General features: G+C 44.1%; 1 protein-coding gene across 1 annotated transcript in view; it reads right to left on the reverse strand.

Moving 5' to 3' along the window:
- Positions 1–24073, reverse strand: part of PPM1H (protein phosphatase, Mg2+/Mn2+ dependent 1H) — a 290291-nt gene that overhangs the window by 50644 nt on the left and 215574 nt on the right. The gene's annotated exons all lie outside the window — the stretch shown is intronic.

Genomic DNA, 24073 nt, shown 5'->3' on the forward strand with positions numbered 1-24073 from the left:
AAACATTCTTTGTTTCACAATAGCTTTTAAATAGCCGGTCAATACACAGAAAGAACCTTCAGTTTATGCCTCAGTGGTTTATTCCAGATAGGGTCCTCCAGTGCCATGGCCTACACAGTGGAGGCGGGTAAGATGAAAGGGACAGAGCTGATGAAGACCACGTCTTGCAATTTTGCTTATAACCAAGTTAAAGAACAAACAAGTGAACAAACAATTGTTAGCCCAGGTATAGTTGTTTATCACCTTGAGCGTGTAGCTTCACCTTTTTCAGTCTCAGTTTCCTCATCTGTGCAATGAGGCTAATACACAGGATACAAAGAGCTCAGTACAGAGCCTGCACTTAGAAAGAGCCCACTTAGTGGCAGTTATTACTCATACTTAGTAGATACTTAACACTTGGCATACTAGTTCCCCTTTCTGCAAAATGGGGATAGCACTGCTCATAACTTCAAAGTTATTTAAAAGACTAAGTAAAAGATAGGGTAGGTTTTGCTGAATTAGGTGCTATAAGTAGATGCTTTTCTACAGTAACGTCTCCTGAGTGCATTAAAAATCCTAATTTATTAAATGACCTGCCATTCCTGGATATACCTAGGCTGCTTGGGAGTGAGTCTGAAATCAAATTTATGGAAGCTCTTGAGGTACAAAAGAATGTAACTAAATTTAAAAAGCATGCAACCCCAAAGTTAAAGCAGGTCCATCCTCAGAAAGTTACTTGGTAAGGTGTCCTTCCCATGGGGTGGAGAATCAGTGAGGTTTTGGCACCAGATGTGCCTGAGGTGGAGTTCAGTATTGCCTTTGGTATAGCCCTGCACAAGTAGATGTGCTCTCAGGCCCTCAGGATCTTCATTAATCAATTAGGGCAAAATCTGGGGCTCATTCGTGAGATTATTGCAAAGATTAAAATAGGGAAATGAATGTGGAGAGCTTAGGAGGTACTTAGCACTGTGCCTGGCAAAACAAATGCTGCTGCTGTTGAGTGAGCCGAGAGGTATTCTAGGAATTGAATTTTCAAAAAAGGAAATATACTGTTTCCTTCCCCCAAATCTACCAAATTAACACAAAATGGAAATAACCACTTTGATGTTTTTACATACTCACATGAGCTATTTTAAACACTGTGGTACATGAGTTTGGGGGGGAACAAATAAAGCTATTATTAGAAGAATTCGGATTTTTTAAAGCTTTCCAGGTGATTCCAATGTGCAGCCAAGGTTGAGATCCACTACTGTACACCAAGCATCAATTAACTAACATTCAAAATGATTCAGCAGTTAGCCCCTTATCAGCTTGACCCTTAAGACAGCAGACTACATGGCTCAAGGGAGAGGAGGAAAATGGCCTGAGAAAGGCCCTGAGATGAGCGTGAACAGGGATTGGGGACCCCAAGTGGAGAGTGAGCAGACAGGCCCGCACAGAGAGGATGCAGCAGTGGAGACCAGATGTAGAAAGGGGCTGGGCCTTGAGATCCAGGCACAGGAGGAGCCTGGATCTGGTGTAAAAGAGTTGGGTCTATGACTAGACATTCACAGGAATTAAATAGAGGTAGAAGGCTAGAATTAAATAGAGGCAGAAGGCTGCAGCTCTAGAACCAATGACTGGGTATTACCTAGAGCTTAATAGAGACAGGCGAAGAGCACTCTTAACAGGCTTAGAGAAGTAGTAAGAAAACTGCTCTATCACAAGCCAGGTCATTGAATTCTCACGTGGCAGAGTGTTGCAGGAGCACGAAGTCCATGTCCCACAACTCTGAAAGACACACACTTAGAGTTGTTACCCACAGGACCAAACCAACTGCAAATTTTAATATTATATGTTAGCTTCTATTTATCTTCAGGAACAACAAAACATTAGAAATAGAAACAATGGTGGAAAAGGAAGGTTTATTCTGCCCCGCCAGTGTTGGTTTTCAATCAACTATGAGCACTCCCTCTCCCCCAGCAACTAATGACAAGGGGGAATAGCACCAATGAGGAGGAAAAGTACAACACCTTCTCCCCCTCCATCTTTCTGAATCCTAAGCACAGATCATCATATAAAGTTAAGTAGACTTCCATCCATAGTTACAAAGCCTTGAGTAATAAAGTATAAAATATAGTACTCAAGAGTTACAACTGGCAACTTGATTAGAGTCTGTATAAATTAATAACAGCTAATAGTAATCATAGCAGCTATGATTTACTGAGCATCTTCTACATGCCAGACACCAGGCTCTGTGCTGACTTATAGTATCTGAAGTCTCTCAATGGCCTTATAATGTCCTGTCTTACAGAGGAGAGAACTGAGCCCAGAGAGGTTAAGTTACTCCTCCTAGATCAAAAAGGTGGAGTGGCCTTAAAACCGGACTTGGACTTTTCCAGAAAACATGACAAAGAAATGTGATATCAGGACTCAGCTTTGGGAATTTCTCATTCTAGCCCAAGAGTCTGAAACGAGACCATTATTGTCCACTCTCTTTGGGTGACCAGCTGATATCTGATGAAGAAAAGAAGACTTTTGGCAAAAGAGGAAGGGGAATTTTCTGTGTGAGTGGCAAAAGAACAAAAGGGGATCATGTTTGTACAAAACTAGAGGCTACTACAGTACTGGGTCTACAGGGAAGAAGAGAGGAAAGTCAGCAGAAGTGATGGTCTGTGTTCTTTTTTTTTTCTTTTTTCTTTTTTTTTGAGACAGGGTCTCGCTCTGTTGACCAGGCTGGAGTGCAATGGTGCGATCTCGGCTCACTGCAACTTCTGCCTCCCAGGTCCAAGCGATTCTCCTGCCTTAGCCTCCCGAGTAGCTGGGATTACAGGCGAGCGCCACCATGCCCGGCTAATTTTTGTATTTTTGTAGAGATGGGGTTTCACCATGTTGACCAGGCTGGTCCTGAACTCCTGACCTCAGGTGATCTGCCCACCTCGGCCTCCCAAAATGCTGGGATTGATCCATGTTCTTAGACCTGCAGCTGTTTTTCTGGCCATCTCACCAGAAATGAGTGACCACAGAATCAACCAAGCCCCCTCCCACAGAGAACAGACCTTCCTCAAACTGCTCTCAGTTTAAGGAGGCCATCCAAGTTCTGGCCCACTTGGAAGGCCTGTCTGTTTTATATTATAGTCCATGTCAAGGCTATAGGCTTGAATTTATGCTTCCAGCTTGTCCTTGGCTTCCTTCTTTCTCATTTGGGGGAAGATAGGAGAGTGAAGCTTGAGAGCTCCAAGACATGAAGGTACTTTGGATTTGAGATGAATAGAGAGTGTCTAGTCATAGAACCAATTCTTCTACACCACATCCTAAGATTTTTGAAATCCTAATTAAATTTTTAAGAACTAGCCCCCCAAACAAATCACTCGCTAGTTTTACAATAATATGACTGAACAGAGATTATATTATTTGTTACAAGATAGCAAAACTGAAAGGCTTAGGAAAGATTTTCTAGACAAACTCTTATTAATATTTTGGGCCAATTCCTTAATGAGTATTTATGAGGCCAACTGAATCTTCTTCTTAGATGAGGAAAAAAAAATGCAAGGCTTAAAAGGGTTGCTAAATTCTTGGCTTTCCCTAACTGAGAGGCATTATTCTCAGAAGTTTCCATTAAATACTTCTTTAAAGTAATAGTTTCCTTTGTAATGTTGATTGTGCAAAGTTGTAAAAACAAGCCACTGTTGGTTTGGACCTCCTGGAAGGAGCAGTTCTGCATTAAGACTGAAATGCCACCAAGTCAGCTGTACCCCAAGTGTAGGAATCCCTTCTATAATACACCTAACCTTGGTTCCTGGCCTCTCCTGAATGGAATGCCACAGATAGTCACTGTCCTAGGAGTTTAACGGTACTTAATGTCAGCCCATTCCATTGGAGAACAGCTCTGGGAAATTCTTTCTTAAACTGACCCAAACCCATTGGCCCATCTGGAAAAACATGAAATAAATCCAGACTATTTTCTGCTTGAGAGCTCTTCAATTGTTTAAAGAGAACTATCTCAAAGTTTCCTTTTCCTTAGTTCTTTCAACTGTTCTTCGTAGGACCTGGAGTATCCTAACCACTCTAGTCCCCATGCATCCAACAAACATTAACTGAGCACTGAATACTGTGGTAGTGGCCTTCTAGGGTCTTTCTGGTTGGCCAGTGTCCTCAAAAAATGGTACCCGGAACTGAAAACACTTAAGATGTGGTCCAAATAAGAAAAAAAATTATTACTTCTTTTGATTTGGGTCTTGCATTTTTTAAAAATTAACGAAGCTATTTCCATTATGTGTATTTTTTTTTTTTAGGGTTACATATGGAGACTCTGAATGAGAACAAATGAAAAACCCTAGTCCACAAGAAAAAAGACCTGAGAATGTTTTTTTTTTTTTTTTGGCTCATGGTCTCCTCTAGTTTATAATGACACACAATAGATATTTTACCCTGAAGGGAGGACTCCATTGCCCTTATTAATTTTATCTTGTTAGTTTTAGTCCATTGTTCCAACTCACTGACAACTTCCTGAATTCAGATCCTTCCATCCAAAATATCAGCTGTCTGTGCTATATCATGTTAAATTTGATAAGCAGCCCTGCCATCTTCATCCAGATCACTGAAAAAATTGCTAAGTGGAATCATTAGAGACCTTCCTCCTGGCCAAGCTAACCATACAAGGTGGGTGGCAACATTTCAGGCATGTGAAGGAAAGTTTGTGCAATTCAAAAACATCAAATTCAGCAGTATTCTTTTTCATGAAAATGAAGAACCTATCAATTTCCTTTTTATTTTTTATTTATTTATTTTTTTTGAGATGGAGTTTCACTCTTGTTGCCCAAGCTTAGGTGCAATGGTGCGATCTCGGCTCACTGCAACCTCTACTTCCTGGGTTCAAGTGATTATCCTGCCTCAGCATCCTGAGTAGCTGGGATTACAGGCGTGCACCACTACCCCTGGCTAATTTTTTGTATTTTTAGTAGAAACAGGATTTCACCATGTTAGCCAGGCTGGTATCGAACTCCTGACCTCAGGTCATATGCCCGCCTTGGCCTCCCAAAGTGCTGGGATTACAGGCATAAGCCACTACACCGGGCAATTTCCTTTTCAATACAAAAAACAGATGGTATAAAGCTCGGCAGAATCTTGTCTGGTGGAGAAGCACAGAAGACAGACTCAACAGTAGAGGATGGACAATGACATATTAATGTTTAAAGAGGAGGTGTTTAGGATTTAAAAAGGCTGTCAACACTGGTCCAGACAGACACTGTCCTCATGGATTTCAACTCTCCTGGAATAGCTCTTGGGCTATCTATGAAGCAACTTAACTGAACCATTACCCACTCAGTATTTCTCCATCTTGTCCAAAAGGCTAAGAGAAGAAACAATCCGATTTCTTACAAACGCAGAATATATCTATGTATACAGTATTCACTCAGTCTAGGAACCTTACCCAACAAGAACAGATTACTAATTGAGCCTGCCTTATTGAACCTAAGCTGGCTCTCCTGATCATACCACCTCCAGTGGATGCCATTCCTTCAAATCCCTCTTGCTCCTAAGGCACATGAGTGATGCTTCTAGTTCCCACATCAACCCCATCCTTCTAGGCTGAGGCTCTCTCACTGCCCTTCTGTCAGCCCCTCCATCTGCCTCATATCCCCCTCCCTTACCCACCAGCCTTTCAGGACATTCTCCCACCTGCCCCAATGACTTCAGCCTAGGTTCAGATTGCTTTTCCACTCTTTCCCAGGATGTCATTCTCAGCATTTTCTTAGAATTTGGTGGTGCTTTTGGATTCCTGGCTTTACAACTCCTAGCCCACTTCCTGCTGACCTTCTTCTCTGTTCCCCATCATCACCCTGGTCATGTGGCCTGCAGCAAGAACACCCCCCACCTCTGAGATTCCAATTATGAATCATTTTCCCTCTCTCACTCACTTGTTGAGGCTTTCAGGCCAGTTTCTCTCCTTGGTCCTGCTGTTCTTCCTACCTTCTGGCTAAACATGTTCCTGATCCTGTCTCCACCTGTGGCAAAGCTTTTTGATACTTTTCTTTGCTAGAACTTGTCACCTTCTCAATTTTCCAGAAACACAACAAGGATTGAGTATTTTGTCTATTAACATTATGCCAAATACTGTCATCTCTACCTTTCAAACAAATCCAGAATCCTCAGATTTCAACACCTTCCCTGCTGTCAGAGCCCTAGCACATAGTTTCTTGCCTACATTATTGGGACGGATCCATCAGGCCTCTGTGCAATGATCTAGGCAAGAGGCGATGGTGCTAGGATGATGTCACCAGGCGGATGGCAGTGAGAGTGTTGAAAACTGTTCTGATTTGTCCCTTACTCCTGTTCTCAGAGCAACTGGAGTAATTATTTTAGAATGTCAGGTCATGTCATTACCCTACTGAAACCCATCAAAGGTTTTCTATTGCACTCTAAATAAAAGCCAAGTAACCAGATGGTCTTCTTTAACATTGTTCCTGTCCCCCAAATTTCCTAGTCCCCTTTCCTGCTTTATTTTTTTTTCCATAGCATCCACCACCACCTAACAGTTAAAAGAATTTTACTTCCTTACTATGGTTATTTTTTCTACTGCTTCTTCATGCCCTTTAAGTTCTATGGGGATAGATTTTTGTTTTGCTACCTATGGCATCTCCTATACCTAGAAGAGTGCTCAACATATAATGGGTACCCAATAAATATTTGGTTAAGTGAGCAAATTAATACTACCTTCCCTATGCAGAGGCTTTATTCGTATTTTCTTCTTCCATAATATATTTGCAAAACAAAAGCAAAGAGCCTCCTTGTTCGGCTGCTTTCTATGTCTGGTGCTGTTCCGGCTGATGCTTACTCACAAGCACCCCTTTCCCACATCCGCCCTAGCGAGCTAGGTGCTGTCCTTCCAGGCTCAGACATTCTCTATAAACATCTGAACTTGAGATCCCCATGCAGCCACACCGAAGTCCTTTTACCCTATTGAGCAGCAGTCATAGGACTTCTCCACCACAAACATACTTTGTCTTTGTGGCAATTTTATACATCCCTTCAGTAAAGCTTTGCTCACACTGTCCTCATGGCTGGGAGGCCTGCTAGCAAATCTCCCACATTTCCCTTTTAATCCACAAGCATCACTCTCCAGCTTAAAGTTCTCCACTGAATTCCCGTCATCTTAAAATACAATCCAATGATGAGGCCCTCCATGATCTGGCCTTTGCACTCTGACATCTTCGATCACTCTGCTACGCCTCATAACACTGGCTTTCTTGTTTTTTTTTTTTTGACACGCCAGGGGGCCTGGTCATTCCTTCTGTCTGGGCCATTCTTCCCTTTGATCCTGCCATGCTGGCTCCTGGGCATCACTCGGAAAGGCCTCCCCAACCACTCATCTAGAAGTCCGGCGTTCTCTGCTTCTGCTCATCCTGCTTCAGTGCTTCAAGCACAATCTGAAATGCTCTTATTAATTTGTTTACCTTCTGTCCCCACATCCTGCACATTAGCTCCATAAAGGCACAGACTTTCTTCCTATGTACCTGTCTATCTTTGTATCTACAACTGTGCAGGCACATGGTAGATATAAAGTAGACACTAGCCAAATGGATGAATGAATGAATGAATGAATGAATGTATGTCTCCCTTAGCATGTCAGTTTCCCTCTAAAGATATCCCCCATTCACTCTGCCTTAATAGCTAGCTTTTCTATGGCTAAAATTCACGGCTGGGTTCCCATTGGTGATACCTCTGACATATGCTTACCTATTTATATTAAAATTTCAAGTTCCCATTTATTATTAGTATATATACAAATAGTTATAAAATTATAAAAAATAACATTTATGATTCTCTTGTCTATTCCTTTCTCAGTTCCTTAGTACCACATCACAACGGCAGTTTTTCTCTCACAGCTATTCACCAGTGTATATGGTGTTACCAAGACAATTTTCTAACTTGGTTTAAAGGCAAGTTCCTCCTTTAAACTTCTTCCTAGTCTTTGCTGGATTCCTCCATTTCCAGGCAGAGCCCCTACTCTGATTGCTTAACCCATGGGCCAGGAACCTAGAGTTCACACTTTGGCATCATCAACATAAATCACTTCCCACGATCTCCCTTCTCTTCTAAGTCATGACCTTGAGCTACAGAGAGAGAGAGAGAGAGAGAGAGAGAGAGAGAAATACCACTTGTTTCCCTAAGTCTTAATTCCCTTAGCAAGACTTCAAAGTCATTTAAGAGGAACGTGATTCCCTCTGGGGGGCATAAGAGGACCCTCTCCCTTTGGGGACAGCATAATCTCAACAATTCACTTGTGCAGCTCCAATGACACACACCAGTGAGTCACATTCTTCCACTAACCTCTAGACATTGCCTTGGCTGCCTCTTCTCCCCTGGGGATCTTCCTTCCTGGAGTCTCTCTTCCCTCCTGGCAGAGCCCACTGTGGTATTAAAGCACACCAGGCTTGGAGTCAGACGTTCTGAAGTCACATCTCAATCGTCATGTGAACTGGCTGTATGAACCTGGGAAAATCCCTCCGACCTCACTGAATCTGCCTCTTCAGCTGGACACTTCATAGGATGGTTGCAAGGATTAAGGGCAAACATGTCTGGGAACATCCTTTGTGAAGGATAAGGTGCTATTTAGCCATAAGGTCTTTGGAGCCTCATTCTTTCTTCCATGCAGATGTGGAGCTAACAGGCAACCGTAAGCAGGAAGACACAGCACATCCCCATAGGAAAAACCACTTCCCGCTGAGCAATCAAGCCACCTAATTCATACTTTTTCTACTGTAAGCATGAAGGAGCATACCCGTGCAACTTTATCCAGAACAGTCCATTGTTCTCCTCTAAAATGAGGACTCAGATACTCAGAAGGATGCCTCAGAGATAATAATCTAAAGAAGGTATAGCTGGGTTAGATTGAAATAGTCATAAAAGGAGGCTTTTTTTTTTTTTTTTTTCCTTAGCTGGGAGCTCAGTGCCCCTCCAGGAGGGAGGAGAAAGCCACAGACAGCCTTGTTTTCTTCTCATTAGAAACCAAGTCCTAGCCCGGCAGAGGCACATTCCATAGGGGCTGGTTGGGTTTGGGAGGAGGCTGGAGCACAGAAACATCTTCGGTCCCCCTTCTTGCCTTCCTATAACAAAATCTCAGCAGTAGCTTAAATCTCAGGAGGCCTGGGATGAAACACCACCCAGGCCTGGCTGGACAGGAACAGACACAAGCCTGGAGCCCAAATGCTACTTGTGGCTTTTAAGAGCTTGGCATGACCCCAGTTAAGCAATTCCAGAATCCACAGAGGCTCTCCCTTGACTCCCCTCTCCCCACACCCACTCTCCTGAGACCTTCCTGCAAAAAGCAATGCATGATTGGCAACCACCTCGTGCTTCCTTTTTTTCTGCCAGCCATCTGTATTTCCAAAGGAATCAGGCCCTAAGCCTAACCACAGTGCTCAGTAAATGGAGGCTGCTTTCTGATCCTTCAAGCAGCCTTACAGCAGGCAGCCAGCTCATCCCCCCTCACTACATGAAAGAGAGAGAAAGAGAGTGTGTGTGTGTGTGTGTGTGTGTGTATGTGTGTGTGTGTGTGTTTCCTTTAAGGCAACACAAGAAGAGTTTGAAGTTTGCTTAGATCTTACTATTATATTTTAAATGTCATCTTTTAGAGTCTTTTTTTTCCCGGTTTCTAAGATTCACTTTGCCTTTGGATGGAAACTGTCTGCTGGAAAGACAGAGCTGCACTGTGAAGGAGAGTGAATCTAAGGCATGCCTAACAACAGCAGGCTCAAGTCAGAGTTGTGGAGCAAGGATCAGTCACCAGGGTGAGTCTGAAGAGGCTGCGAAACACCCTCTATCCAGCTGGGAGTTTTGGGGCTTAGAATGTTTGGAGATGGACCCAACATCTCGCCCCAGGCTCATCATTGTATAGCACGTTTTAAGTATGCATAAATCTAGTTTTGGGGGTCATATTTTGGCTCATTGGGTTCCTGAATTTATGTGTTGGAAGATATTTTCAGTAGGTGTCTGAATGATATGATCCCTGGGAAAGTTCCCCTGTGGGATGGAGGCTCTCCAAACAAATGCTACCTTGTTTTCTTTCTTTGGTCCTTGAAGTGTTCTTTAAATTAGCTGAAGCCTATAGGCCTTAAGCTGTGAACAACTTGATAGACTTCTGCTAATATAGTGCAAGTTAGATTCAGGCACAAATAGTACCTTTGAATTGTGAGTGTGATTAATATTTGGTGATAAACAGAAGAGGGCTGGTAGCAGCCTAGCTTGTGCATACCTGGCTACCACCTGCTCACCTCCTTAGCCACATGAAAGGCTGCTGGCTTTTTTTCTCCATGAAAACTCTCCATAATGGGGCCCAAGCTCTGGTCCCCGACAATGCAACTGCCCTGGAGGAAATCGCCTGATTGGTAGGGTTAACCAACAGTCCCTAGGAAAATGCCTACCTCCCCACTTCTCCCCGTCAGCATGCCTGAGCCAGACCCTGCCTGGAGTTCTGAGAGTGGTAAACATTTCTCTCTTTTGGCCTAAAGACTCTTCTTCTCACCAGGCCTATGGAAAATAGCAAGAGGCAACAGAGATTGCTCTCATTTTGCTGGTCAGTGTTCTTTGGGAGACTCTACTGGGTTACAGCAGAGGTTTCACCAGTGGTAAGAAATATATCAATCCTGTTAACCCAACGTATGCACACAAACACACTGCAAAAAACAATATTTACCCTAACTATGTGATATACACCGATATTTTCTTTCTATCCTGTGCTATTCAATTTGTTTAAAAGGCTGCTCTCCATATACTAAACTGATTTCACAATCCTGTGAATGGGTCCCGACCCACAGCTCAAAGTTTGGTAGAAGAACAGAACCTGCTCTAAGTAGCTTCCAAATTAGGAGCTCAGGCTTTGACCAGATAAAAACAATGGGTTCTATTGGATTCATTTGCAAGTATTTACTGAGCACCTAGTAGGTGCCGGGCACTGGCACAGGTGCTGGGTATATGGAGTAGAATAAAGTAAACAAAGTGAAAGTCACCTTTTGATTCGTAGGCCGAGTTCAGCAGCAGAAAAGGATGCACTTGGAAAAAAATTATTCAATCTGTAGTTTTAAAAAAAGTAATCATGTGTATGTATAAAACAGAACTAATAATATTTCAGGATAAAACATTATGAATGACTCTTAAGGAAATTCCAGATTTGGAAATTATTTCTGATTCAGTATCCACTTGGTGTGCATTCACACTTGGCCGTAACAGCTTCATATTCTAATCAACAACATTTAGCTCTCTCCACCGATATGAATCAGAGACTTCATGAGCACACAAATGTGGAGTGATTTCAGCTTTCTCAGGGACCATTTATTCTGAAATAAACATGAATTTCATTGATATTCCCTTTATACTGTATGAGATCAAGTCAATATATACAAATCAGGATATGAACAAAATTGACCCCATAGCTACAAATGGTGGGGTGAAAATAGCAAACAGATTATTAATTACAAAGAGAGTTTCTGCTGCACAGGCAGTTCCTCTGTGTCGGCACTTGCGGCTTTCCCTCATGAAGCTTCTCCTACGCTGCTCAGATGGATATTCATATCATGGAGCAGAGTCCTGCAGTGTCCCCTGGGAGAAGCCACATGCAAGGACTTTAACCTATGCTACATCATTTCAAGGCTTTCCACCCAAGTGCCTTTGAACTGATAACATTACACAGTGCAGAGCTCAAGTATCAGTGCTTTGAGTCTTCTGTTTTATCTTTAAAAACCATGAGAGTTTTGCACAAGCCTACACATGAAGTCCTTCTACCTCACTCCCAAAATTTTCAGGTGAAATAGAGGCTTATCTTGTAGCTTCCCATACTCTTCTGAAATCTTCTGCTAACCCCCACATTATTCAGGCCCCCAAGGGAAGAAGCGCAGGCCTGAGTAACAGCTGTCGATATTTACCAATGGGAGGAATACCACACTCTTAGCTCCTGCATCAAGGTGGCCCTGTTGTTTCAGAGGATGGAGAGCAAAGGCAGCCATTGTTAAATTTTCTGCTGTCACCTCACGCCCAGCAGTTAACGGATTTTCACATAACCCAATGTTTATTATACAATCTTTTTGTTCCAGGCACTAAGGATTTATATTTTTAAAAACTTACATAATCCTCACTGTAACACTGTAAGGTAGATAGAAACATTATCCTCATTACACAAATAAGAAAATGGAGGCATAAAAGAGGTCGTATATCTGGGGGGAAATAGGGGTCAAGCTCACTTCAGGTCTGTCCCAACTGTGTTACACTCTTAACCACACTTCTCTGCACCTCTGTGAAGAGCTAGGAATCTGCATAAATACCACAAAATGGCATGATATGCAAAAGAATGTTTAATTACTAATTCTCTTCCTAAAATTAAATTGTAAAAAAAAAAAATTTTAAGCTCATCCCCACATTCTAGGTTTTTATAATGGTCAGTCGCATAGAAGTTAAAACATACCAGTACTCCTAGGGTTGAAAACTAGGGTTGTCTCTTAACAATACGGCAGATGTACAAGGTCACTACAGAATTAGATTTAACCTGAGCTTTGGCGTTCAAAGTGCTCAGGTGCAATAAACTCAGACTCCAAATTTTCATACCTAGGTGCCCAGTTTTCCATAGAGTGATCCAATGTGACCCAGAGGATCAGGCCTTGGGGATGGGGTGTGTAGCATTTACTGAAGATGAGCAGGAATCAGAAACCATTACGTTAAATGCCTTGGGCAGCACAGTCTCCTGACCTATCCCATGTATTTATACTATGCATGAAGCCTGGTCCATCCAGGTTATGGGCACAAAAAGGAAAAAGAGGAGGCCTAATTTGACCCTGACCCACGGTTGCACCTGAAGGCTTTACCATCCCTTATCAGCCACTGCCAGTCCAGTCTACTGGCACCTTATGAACAGTCACTGGCTCACTGCAGGTGGAAAAGACATTCCCAAGCAATAGCAAGGGGTTAACAAGGGGCAAAGACCACCAGCAGCCCAGGAGTCACAATACTTTGACAGCCCAGGCTGCCCAGCGCTCTTTAACCGACCACTTCTGCAAACTGTTGTTCATATCCATTGTAACAAAGTCTAGGGCTGCCCAAAGTCAATGTTTAAGGATATACAGCAATCGCCTGGGGTGCTTATTAAAAAATGCAGAATCCATAGAGATTCTAATTCAGCAGATAAAATAGACCTTGTAATGTTTTCAGTAATTGCCCCAGATGACAAAGCTTCACTATAGGTAAACCTTTGTCTATCAGTTTTGTATGAAACTGTAATCATCCATATATGGCCCTGTCCTGACACTAGACTGTAAACACCATGAGGGTTGGCACTGTTTTTTTCTTCCTTGTATCTTCAATGCCCAACCTAATACCTGGTTCACTGAATGAATAGTAGTTGAAACTGATTGTCCCACAGAGATGAAGCTCTGTGCTTTGTCCTTTAGGTACAGAGAGTGATACACAGCATCTGATCTACCCTGGAAGACTGACAAGGCTGATCCCATCTCAGCAGAATCTGAACCTGGAATATGGCAGAATACTATTGCTTTTGCCAGAGCAACCAGGTGAAGAACAAAAAGTGAATGTGTTCCATCCCCTCATGAGGCTTCTGAAGCTTTCCTTATGATCTGATCACAACAAAGGAGACAGGCAACCGACAACACACTAGCCCTGAAACACTGCTGGCATCTTTGTTATCAGCCTTCCTGGCTCTTACAGAGAGATCTGCTTTCAGCTCTCCAGCAAGGAACAGACACAAAACTTTAGCCTCTCTCTTAATAAGTCCTTGATTTACTTGTCTGAAGGTAAGAGGACAGTGGTGGTAGGATGAGACTTTTCAGGGTTTGGAGTGGTGGCTCTCCAGCTCTTCTGTGTGGATTACTAGGGTAAGCCCAGAAGCAAGGAGTTTTAAACCATCACCACAGCTGATTTAGATGAAGATGCCCCCAGGCCACCGCAGGTGAACATCTTCATAGGATTATCAGCTCGAAACCAGCTGTGCCAATTTCCTGCTGGGAAACCTGGGGAGCTGGGAAAAGCAGAAAATTTATCAAGCTCTGGTAAGAGTGAACTAATTATAACTGGAAGAGTGTTGGTTGGACACAGGAAAATGTCTCCTTGGTGGGTTTGTGAGTACCTGGAACATTTCAGGAGTGGTAGTGTACCTACTTCTCTGGAATTTCCTTAGAAATGGGATCCTAAAAATAGGCTGAGAATTGGCCCATAGGTCCTTTTCTTTTTTCTTAAATCATCTTCTAAGTCACTGATAAAAATTGTATTTTTATTCATTTATTACTTATTTTGGATTCAGGAGGTACATGTGCAGGTTTGTTACACTGGTATATTGTGTGATGCTAAGGTTTGAGGTACAGATGGTCCCATCACCCAAGTGTCAGCATAGTACCCAATAGGTAGTTTTTCAGCTCACGCCCCCTCCCTGTTCTCCTAGTAGTCCCCTATATGTCCTGGATATACATATTGTCAGCTCTATATTTCTGCCTTGTGTGTAATTTTCATACTTCATATTCCACCCTTAAGGTGTGGCGCTCTTAAGGGTGGGAAAATAAAATTCTGTTCATTATTGGCATCCTTAGCCTGGCATTCAAAGTTCCCCATGAGCTGACTCCAATGTAATTACCTAGTTTCATGGTTTGCTTCACTGCCACCACTGCTCTACACTCTCTCACTCCCTCCGACATGTCACTTATGTGAGCCTCCCAGGACTGTTATCTAGCTGATACACGCCAATATAACCGCACACGAAGGGCTAAAACATTGAAACACTCCATGCTAGTCAGCAAACAATGGCTGCCTCAATCTCCATGAATGCCCCCCATCTGCTGCTCTGGACTCTCCCCTAGAATCCCCAAGAAGTAACAGTAAATAAAGGGTTAATGCCTGGCACAGCAGTGAGGCTTCTAGGACCCTGCTGCAGCCCAGCTGGGGCCTACTTGTCCATTTTGATTGTCCAAATATTTTGAATATTATCTCTGGCTTCCAAATTCCCAAAACACACATCACATTTTCACCGCTCTGGGCTTCTGCTGGCACAGTGCCCTTTGCTCCGAATGTCCTTCTCTCCAACCTTCTTTCATAATCCAGATCTTTGGTTCAAACAATCTTCTCCAGGAAGTCCTCCCCAATCCCAATCTCCCCTCTCAAAACAACTACTCCCTCCACCACAGCCACAGGCATTTTCTTCAAACCTTTTTGTATAACTCTTATCTTTTGTCTTGCTTTAGTTATTTATACATATGTCCCAACAGATCTACTTCCCCCACTGTGGAAATTTGAAGAATAGGTTTAAAGGTGAAATGATATTGTTCAATAAATTTCCAGAAAGGCTGGGCGTGGTGGCTCATGACTGTAATCCTAGCACTTTGGGAGGCTGAGGTGGGCAGATCACCTGAGGTCGGGAGTTCACAACCAGCCTGACCAACATGGAGAAACCGCATCTCTACTAAAAATACAAAATTAGCTGGGCGTGATGGCACATGCCTGTAATCCTAGCTACTTGGGAGGCTGAGGCAGGAGAATCACTTGAACCCGGGAAGCAGAGGTTGCAGTGAACCGAGATCACGCCATTGCACTCCAGCCTGGGCAACAAGAGTGAAACTCCGTCTCAAAAAAAAAAAAAAAAAAAAATTCCAGAAAGCCAGTCTTGGGCCATGTGGCAATCTCTTTAAAGCTAACATAGTCCTATATGATGAAATCCTTCCTATGCAAGGACATGCTTTAATCACAGATGGGCTTGACCCTCCCAGCTTCTTGGGTATGGTTTGGAAGGCTACAGGAGTACATTAAAAGGTCCAGCATCAGCTGAGTGCAGTGTGGCTCACACCTGTAATCCCAGCACTTTGGGAGGCCGAGGTGGGCAGATTACTTGAGCTCAGGAGTTCCAGACCAGCCAGGCCAACATGGTGAGACCTTGTCTCTACTAAAAATACAAAAATTAGCCCAGCATGTTGGTGCACTCCTATAATCCCAGCTACTCGAGAGGCTGAGGCATCAAAATTGCTTGAACCTGGGAGGCGGAGGTTGCAGTGGGCTGAGATCACACCACTGCACTCCAGCCTGGGTGACAGAGTGGAGTGAGACTGTCTCTTTAAAAAAAAAAAAAAAAAAAAAAAAAAAAGTCCCCAAACCAAAAAACATCCTATCAAATAATGCCTGGGACAGAGAGGCTGGCAACGGGCTTCCTGGCTGTACTGATGGTGCCTCTTCTGACAGACAAGAGCTCTACCTTCTCTGTGCCAAACCCATCTTCATCTGCCATGCTGCAGGACAGACCTGCTAGGTAGAGGCAGCCAGCAGACCTGATCTGACTTAGTTTCTTCTCGAAACTGCCTTCCTTTGTCTTTTTGTTTTCTAGCTTCTCATTACCTTGCAGAGGCAGCACTTCAGCAAGGGATTGTAGACCTCCTGAGGCCAGCAGCCCCTGCTTAAATGCACACCAAATGCACACTCTTGCTGACCCTTTCACTCTCCATAATAGCTAATGATTATAGTATTAGAAACTCATCATGCACTATTATATGCCACACTTTGTTCAATGCACTCGACCTTACTAACCCATGATATCCCAACTATTATCAAGTATTGTTTTGTTTGTTTGAGATAGGATCTTGTTCTTTTGCCCAGGCTGGAGTGCAGTGGTATGATCACAGCTCACTGCAGCCTTGACTTCCTGGGCTCAAGTGATCTGCCCACCTCAACCCCCCAGGTAGCTGGTACTATAGGCACGTGCCAACACGCCCAGAAAATTTTTGTATTTTTTGTAGAAACAGGGTCTCCCCATGTTGCCCAGGCTGGTCTTGAACTCATGGCCTCAAAGGATCCACCCGCTTGAGCCTCCCAAAGTGTTGGGATTACAGGCATGAGCCACTACACCTGGTCTCAAGTACCATTATTAGCTTCATTTTACAAATGGGGAAACCAAGGCTGACAGTGGCAAAATGATCTGAGGTGGGGATTGGCCCAGCTAGGCAGTCTGGCTCCAGCATCCTTGCTCTTAACTGCTACTCAACATCTACTGTGTAGTAGGTGTACAATACAAGTCTGTCAAATATATGAGAAGTGTCTACAGGGCCTTCTTGGTTAAAAGGACACTACTTTAAGAGAGATTTTTATAAGCACTTGACATCCCCAAACTTCCCCAGATGACTTGCAGCTATGTTCTTATCACATACATACTATACAACCCCAAACACCAGTCACAGGGGAAGTGCCGTACACACACTCTGCTTAAGCGTATGTGGATAAGAGATAAATGCTGTGAGTGTTTGAAGGGTCTGAGGGGGGAAGAAAGGCTTGGAAATAGTTCAGCCACTTTAGGACAATAAACTTTTACTCATTGAAGCAGAGAGACGTGTGTGAGTGCATTCATGCGTGCATGCGTGTGCAGGGTGAGTGATGATCAATGGGGAGGGAGCTGGTGGGGCATCTCTTTTCTTTCTCCTCCCTGTGGTCTGACAAAGCCTGTCTTGGCTTGCAACCATTCGTAAAGACCCATAGCTTCCACTGGCCTCCTGCGCAGGAGGGCAGGGAGCAGGGAGTCATTCATCACTGTCAGGAGATGTGCTGCACGCAGCAGGGCCCGCTTTCTTCCCTGCTGCTCCTGCAGCTAGAGCTGCAAATCTTGAAAAGATGCAGAACATGCACATAGCGAATAACCATTCATCATCTCAGCTCTGGAAGCCCCGGGAGAGGCCCCTCCCCATGTGGGGCTCACCCATTCTGACTTGGACTCCAGCCCCACTGGAATTTGGAACACAGGGACTTTTCAGGTGCCTAATCTCTGGCCCCGCCAATCTCCATCCTGGATAATCTATTGAGGTTTGGGGTTAAAATTCTCTGAAATGATCCCCCCTGCCCCTTTCTCTAGAAGGTCAGATTTGCAGAGTGCTTTCAGCAATCAGACTGCTGCCAAGGTGGCCCGTAATCATTAAATTATGAAAACACAAGTTGCTGAGAGGAAATGAATACCAGGTTTCACTAGGGAAAGGCCTGTTTTCTTGTGAAGTAATTATAAAATTAAAATGTGATATTTCTCTGGTGAGTCTAAAAAGCCTCCCCATGAGGTAGGTCTGTGGCATGACGGCAACATCAGGATTTACACTGGGATGGGACTGAGAGATCCTTCTGTGTCCCCAAAATGCCAGAGACATCTGCAGGTAAATTTCCGAAGACTGGGTTAAGAGTGATTAAAAGCAGAAAGAGGGAAAAGTACTGAGTTTGAATTTTTCAATTACTCTGTAAAACTCAAGAGTCAAGCTGTTAAAAAATGCAGGCTTTCTAAGGTAGGCTAATAACGCTGAGCTAATTAGACCCACAGGCATGGCCAACATATAAATTCGGGCCCAAAAGAGGGACACTGTCCCTTTAAAAACCGCCTTGGGATCCGTGGAAAAGCTAATGAGGAGTGTCAGTTGGGGTTGCTTTATTAGGTGGTCCTCAAGAGGATAAAGCCTGGGGTTTCTGTAACAGGGCTTCTGTGCTTGATTCAATAAATCAATTTATATTAAATGCGGGTGCAGCTCTGGAGTTGGCTTCATAAAGCATCCTGTGGCGTTTCTCAATCTGCTCATCCACTTCCTTGTCAGCCTGCTTGAATGCACTCTCAGAGGGCACTGAAGAGAGCAATAAAGAATAAGACAGAAGCTGTATCTATATTTGTAAAACCCAACCTGGCAGCTCCAGACCATGTGTGGAACTATCTCCAGTGAGTTTCTCTCTCCAGAAAGTGTCTGGATTGTTGGTGAGAGGCTGATGCTGTGGGGCTGTGCTTCTCCTCCCCGAGCCAAGCTCCAGGCTATAGATGGAGAATAAAGGTCACCCCAAACACAGTGGAAAGGGTTGGAAGCCAAGCTGCTTTTAAATCACATTCTCAGGGCCTGAATTACTCCCCAAGAAATCAAAGGAAAAGCAAGAGGGACAAGAGTGCCAACACCTGGTCCTCATCCAGGAGATAGTGGAGAGAGCTGAAAGAAGGCTGCTGGGCTGCTTGAGGAGGGGAGATGCGCTACAGACTAGGACCGATGAAATGGGTCTCCCTTTAGTCTGGCCAGCTGGATGCAGCTTCTTGGTGGCCCAAAAGTGACTACTGGCTATGAGGTGAGTTGTTCCTAAGCACAATGACTGATGCCCCTGAGGATCAGGAACAGGAAAGGGGTGTGAAGCCCACCCCTCTGCTAACTCAGAGTCCGGCAGCAGAGGCACCAGAAGCCGGTGTGGCTACACCATTCCCTGTCCACAGTTATCAGTACCCATCCCACCTTTTAAAAAACTCTTTGCTGCCAGGTTTGGTGGCTCATCCCTGTAAGCCCAGCGCTTTGGGAGGCTGAGGCAGGAGGACTGCTTGAGCCCAGGAGTTTGAGACCAGTCTAGGCAACATGGCAAAGCCCTGTCTCTATAAAATACACAAAAATTAGCAGGGTGTGGTGTCACACACCTGTAGTACCAGCTACTCAAGAGGCTGAGGTGGGAGATCACTTGAGCCCGGGAGGTCGAGGCTGCAGTGAGCCATGGTCATGTGACCGCCTTCCAGCCTGAGTGACAGAGTGAGACCCTGTCTTTAAAAAAACAAAAAAAAAACCAAAAAACTCTTTGCTGTTGGGATGTTGAGTTACAGAGAGCTCCTTGCACCACACCATTCCCAACTACACCCACGCTCTTCTACTATGTAGACCACAGCACCATCCCATAGAACTTTCTGTGATGATGGAGACGTTCTATATCTGCATGGTCCAATTCAGCAGCCACTAGCCACATGTGGCTACTGAACAACTGAGATGTGGCTAGGGCAACTCGGGAAATATATTTTTAATTTTATGTAATTTTAACTAATTTAAATGGCCACATGTGGCTAGTGGCTACTGTGCTCGAGAGCACAGAGAGTGGAAATTTCTCTTTGCCTCAATAAAAGTAGAAAGTGCTGAAAGGAGAAAATGGGCTAACTCCACTCTGCTCCCAGTGGAAAATCCCCTATTTGCTCATAGTTTTAAGGGAAACAGAGGAGGGAAAATTATCGTGATGTATCATCAAGTTAGAATTATAAAAAGTTAGGGGCTCTAAGGGACAAAATAAAACATTGCCATCTCTGGAATCTTTCTAATGGGATCTGTCTTTTCCAGCAGCTCTAAAAGCAGAGCAAAGCCCACCCCCCGCCGCCACCACACTCAGAGGTTGGCAGCAATGGTCAGAGGAAGTATTTACAAGAGACCTAGGCCCAGGATTTGCCCAAGGCCCCAGAAGCTTGGCAGAGCAAAGTACACAAGGTGCCTATCGCCAAAACAGGACTCTCTTTACCAAGTCAAGCATGTGATCTCAAGTTACCAGTCCAGCCTGCCCCTGAAATGAGACCATCATAACGTTACGAAAGGCTTTGCTTAAAGGAAGAATTCTGGTATACTTTGCTCATGACCAGAACCATCTGGAAGCAATCTAGCATTCACAAGATGGACTTTTCTTCTTTGGCCCTTGCTCTCTCTACAAATCCCATCAGCCCAGGAACAGCTGCTGGAGAATCTGGCCTGGCGCCAAGGGTGAAGTTTCAGCCCCCTCCCACACACATGTCCTTCTGGGTCCCTGGCTTGCTTGCCACCCCATGCGGCTGGACATGGCACGAAGTACGCTGATCCTACTTGAGAAAGCGAAATAGCCAGCGGTCACAGGAGCAGAGACTTGGTGCCTCAAAGCCAGCTGTAAGAAACTGCTGTTTCAACTCGGTAACAGACACTTGCCAGTAAATTATGGTCTGAGACATCTCAGAGGGCTGCGGGTCGGGGTACACCACTCTCAAGGCAACACAATGCCAGCTACAGTGTGCATCCTGCAACAGCAGCTCAACACAAAGGGATGGGGAGGATGGGCCCCAGCTTGGGGATTCTGGCACCGGGACCAATGACACCATGCACAGGAGGTGACACCCAAGGGGGTGATAGGGAGAGCAAGGGAAGACTCCATCAGGAATGAACTCAGCGCTGGGGGCACTGCGAAGAGAACGGCTTTGTAAATCGAGCCACTGTGCAAACTATCTGAGGAGAGGGGGAAGGGGAGGTGGGGGAGCCAGGGAAGAGGCCAACTGCATTATGAAGGTCCTGGTGACAATAACCTTTTGTCCTCAAAACAATTTGGGCCTGCCAAGCTGCTCCACAGTCTCCGAGAAAGCACGAGGGTGGGAAAAAAAGGATCCCCATAAAGAGGCAACAGACTCATCCTTAATTATGAGACAAGGCTTCCCAGAGCTGACATCCTCTCCCACACTTCCTCCTGCAGCAGACACACCACCGAGTGCCGGCGTGGTGCTCCTCTAATGAGAGCAGGCAATTTTTCTAAGAACTGGTTCTTTTGGGATCTTCCCCAGAACCCCCACCCCCAAATCACGCAAGCTCTTAGTGAGAAGTGTGAAGCATCAGTTTAATTTGAGCAATGGTCTACAGGGTCAGACTGGGGACTAGAAAAGGGACAGCCTCAGCAGCTCCTAAAATGCTTCATTCCATCCTCTTGACCCTATAGGATCGTCAAGACACCAGTCCTGGTGGATAGAGGGCCCCTGCTTAAATGTACAACAAAGCTCGAAACTGAATGATCGTGTCTAATTATCCTAAAGAAAAGCTGACTGGCACACTGTATTAGAAAGAACCGCAACAAAAAGTCAGAAACCTGGATTCTAGTCCTTATTCTGACACATTTGCATCAGGGGAAGCTGAGCAAACCGCCTAATACCTCTAGGCCTCAATTTGCTCACCTGCAAAACGGGAGTAAGGGGGAGTCATTCCACATTTGGCAGTTTAGCACCTTAGTAAGCACCACACACTCTGAAGTTACGCTGCCTGGATTCATATCCCACTTTCTCCTCTTACAAGTTATGTAACCTTGAGCAACTTAGCTCTGTGCCTCAGTTTCCTCACTGTAAAATGTACCTAGTTCATAGGACTGTTTTAAGCATTAGGTATGAGGAATTAGGTAAAGCTCTCATCATAGTGTCTGGCCCTTAGCTCTTCCAATAGTTGTCAGCCCCATTACCACGATGATTAGTGGGAGATGAGGAAGAGAAAAATTTCCACAACTAGGCATTTACTACGAGGATTAAACAGCTTTGCAGTAGGTGGACCTTTTACTTGTTAGAAGGTTTCAGAAAAATGGGTTCCAGGCTAGAGTGCAGTGGCACAACCATGGCTCGCTGCAGTCTCAACCTTCCAGGCCCAAGCAATCCTTCCACCTCAGCCTCCTGAGGAGCTGAGACCATAGGCATATGCCACCATGCCTGGCTAATTTAAAAAAAATTTGTTATAGAGATGGGGTCTCCTTATGTTGCCCAGGCTGGTCTTGAACTCCTGGGCTTAAGTAATCCTCCCATCTCCGCCTCTCAAAGTGCTAGGATTATAGGCATCAGCCACCATGCCCAGCCTCCCATCTTTAAGTCCTAAAAAATAACTGCTAGATCTAAGGCTTTCTGCTAGAGGGTAAAAACATTTGAAAAAGGAATTCATTAAAGTTGGGGGGAGTGTTTTACGTGGGCAGTAGACTAAATTGAATGGATGATTGATTTACTGATTCATTTATTTATTTAGAGATGAGGTCTTGCTCTGTTGCCCAGGCTGGAGTGCAGTGGTGTGATTCTAGCTCACTGCACCGTCGAATTCCTGGACTCAACTGATCCTACCACCTATGCCTCCCCAAATGCTGGGATTATAGGTAGGAGCCACTGTGCTTGGCCTAAACTGGTTTTCAATTTCTTAGGTTCTTCTGACAAAGACGTAAAGGGCTTTTCTTCAACTTAAGTCCTATTTTCAAATCAAAAGTTGGAACAGGTAGGAAATGCACAAAGATGCACATAAATCTGCTTGTAGCCAAGGTTGTGAGCCAACAGCCGTTTGGGGAATTAGGCTGAAAACAAATCAGCAAATCACATCTGACTAAAGCCATTCTCAGTTGTGGCTCCTTCATTATTCAGTACCTTCTGTGAAGTTCCATACAATTAAAAATAGCCCATTTGTGGACTGTTTATCTGCTTAGGACCATGCTAATGCAGAGAGAGAGAGAGAGAGAGAGAAAGAGAAGGAAAATGAGAAAGAGAACAAGAGCAAGTGTGCACGCAAGAGTGAAAGAAAGTAACTGTATGCATATAAAGTTGGATATAATCTAGTCCCTGAACTTAGCTACATTTTTTTTTAAATTATAAAACCAGGACAATCTTTAGCCATTTGCTAAATATTAAAATGTACAAGCCACTAAAAACAAAAACAAACAAACAAAACACAAAAGCAGAGCTTCCAGGGTTTGGAGAAAGAAACATAAAAAAACTAACCTCATCACACATTCTACTTACAAAGAGAGGTTTGAGTGGAACCTTTACAGCCTTTGAAAGCATCTTGCCCATTAAAGTGACCATGCCTATTATCTCATTAGGAGTGCTTTTCAAAGCTGGTAACAATGAGCTGTTCTTCTCCCCCTTTGAATCAATACTAAGCATCGGCAACAAAGATACTTTTCCTTATTACAAAATCCTAGGCAGATATTTATCATTTGTTTTGACTACTTTAGATCTAATTTGCCTTTCTGGCATAGAAAGAACATAGGTACAGCCTTGCCTCAAGCTCAATCTGTTTTAAATGTGCACATCAACTGTCTGCAACATTGATCTCCCCACTTCTGTCAATTATACCTCCTTTCTTCCTTTCAGCCAATACATACTTGCTGCCTGTTTACTATGTGTCAGGCATAGGACTAGGCACTGGTGTCCCCCTCAAAGAGCCTACAGACTTGTTGAAGAGACATATTTAAATAGGCAACTGGTGCTGTCAATGACTTAACCTCTTACCTTTATCCCTTGGCCTAAATCATTTAGTTTCTCATTCATTTTCGTTCCTTCTGTGTTTTCTGCTTCTATCCCTCTATTTAGGCCTCGAGACCTCACATAAATGTTGCTAAGATAGTTTTTCTCTGGGTACCTGAATCTGCTTTCTCTGCTAGTCAATCTCATTCTAACCTCTCTTAGAATGGCCCTCCAAAAACATCACTTTCATTTAATTCTCTTTCTCAGGAATATATAAGAGCACCCTATAGCCTCCCGGTAAATCTAAATTTGTCTGGCATCCCATTTTCCCTATCATGTTCC

The sequence above is a fragment of the Pongo pygmaeus genome, chromosome 10, assembly GCF_028885625.2.
Source record: "Pongo pygmaeus isolate AG05252 chromosome 10, NHGRI_mPonPyg2-v2.0_pri, whole genome shotgun sequence".
Classification (NCBI taxonomy): Eukaryota; Metazoa; Chordata; class Mammalia; order Primates; family Hominidae; genus Pongo; species Pongo pygmaeus.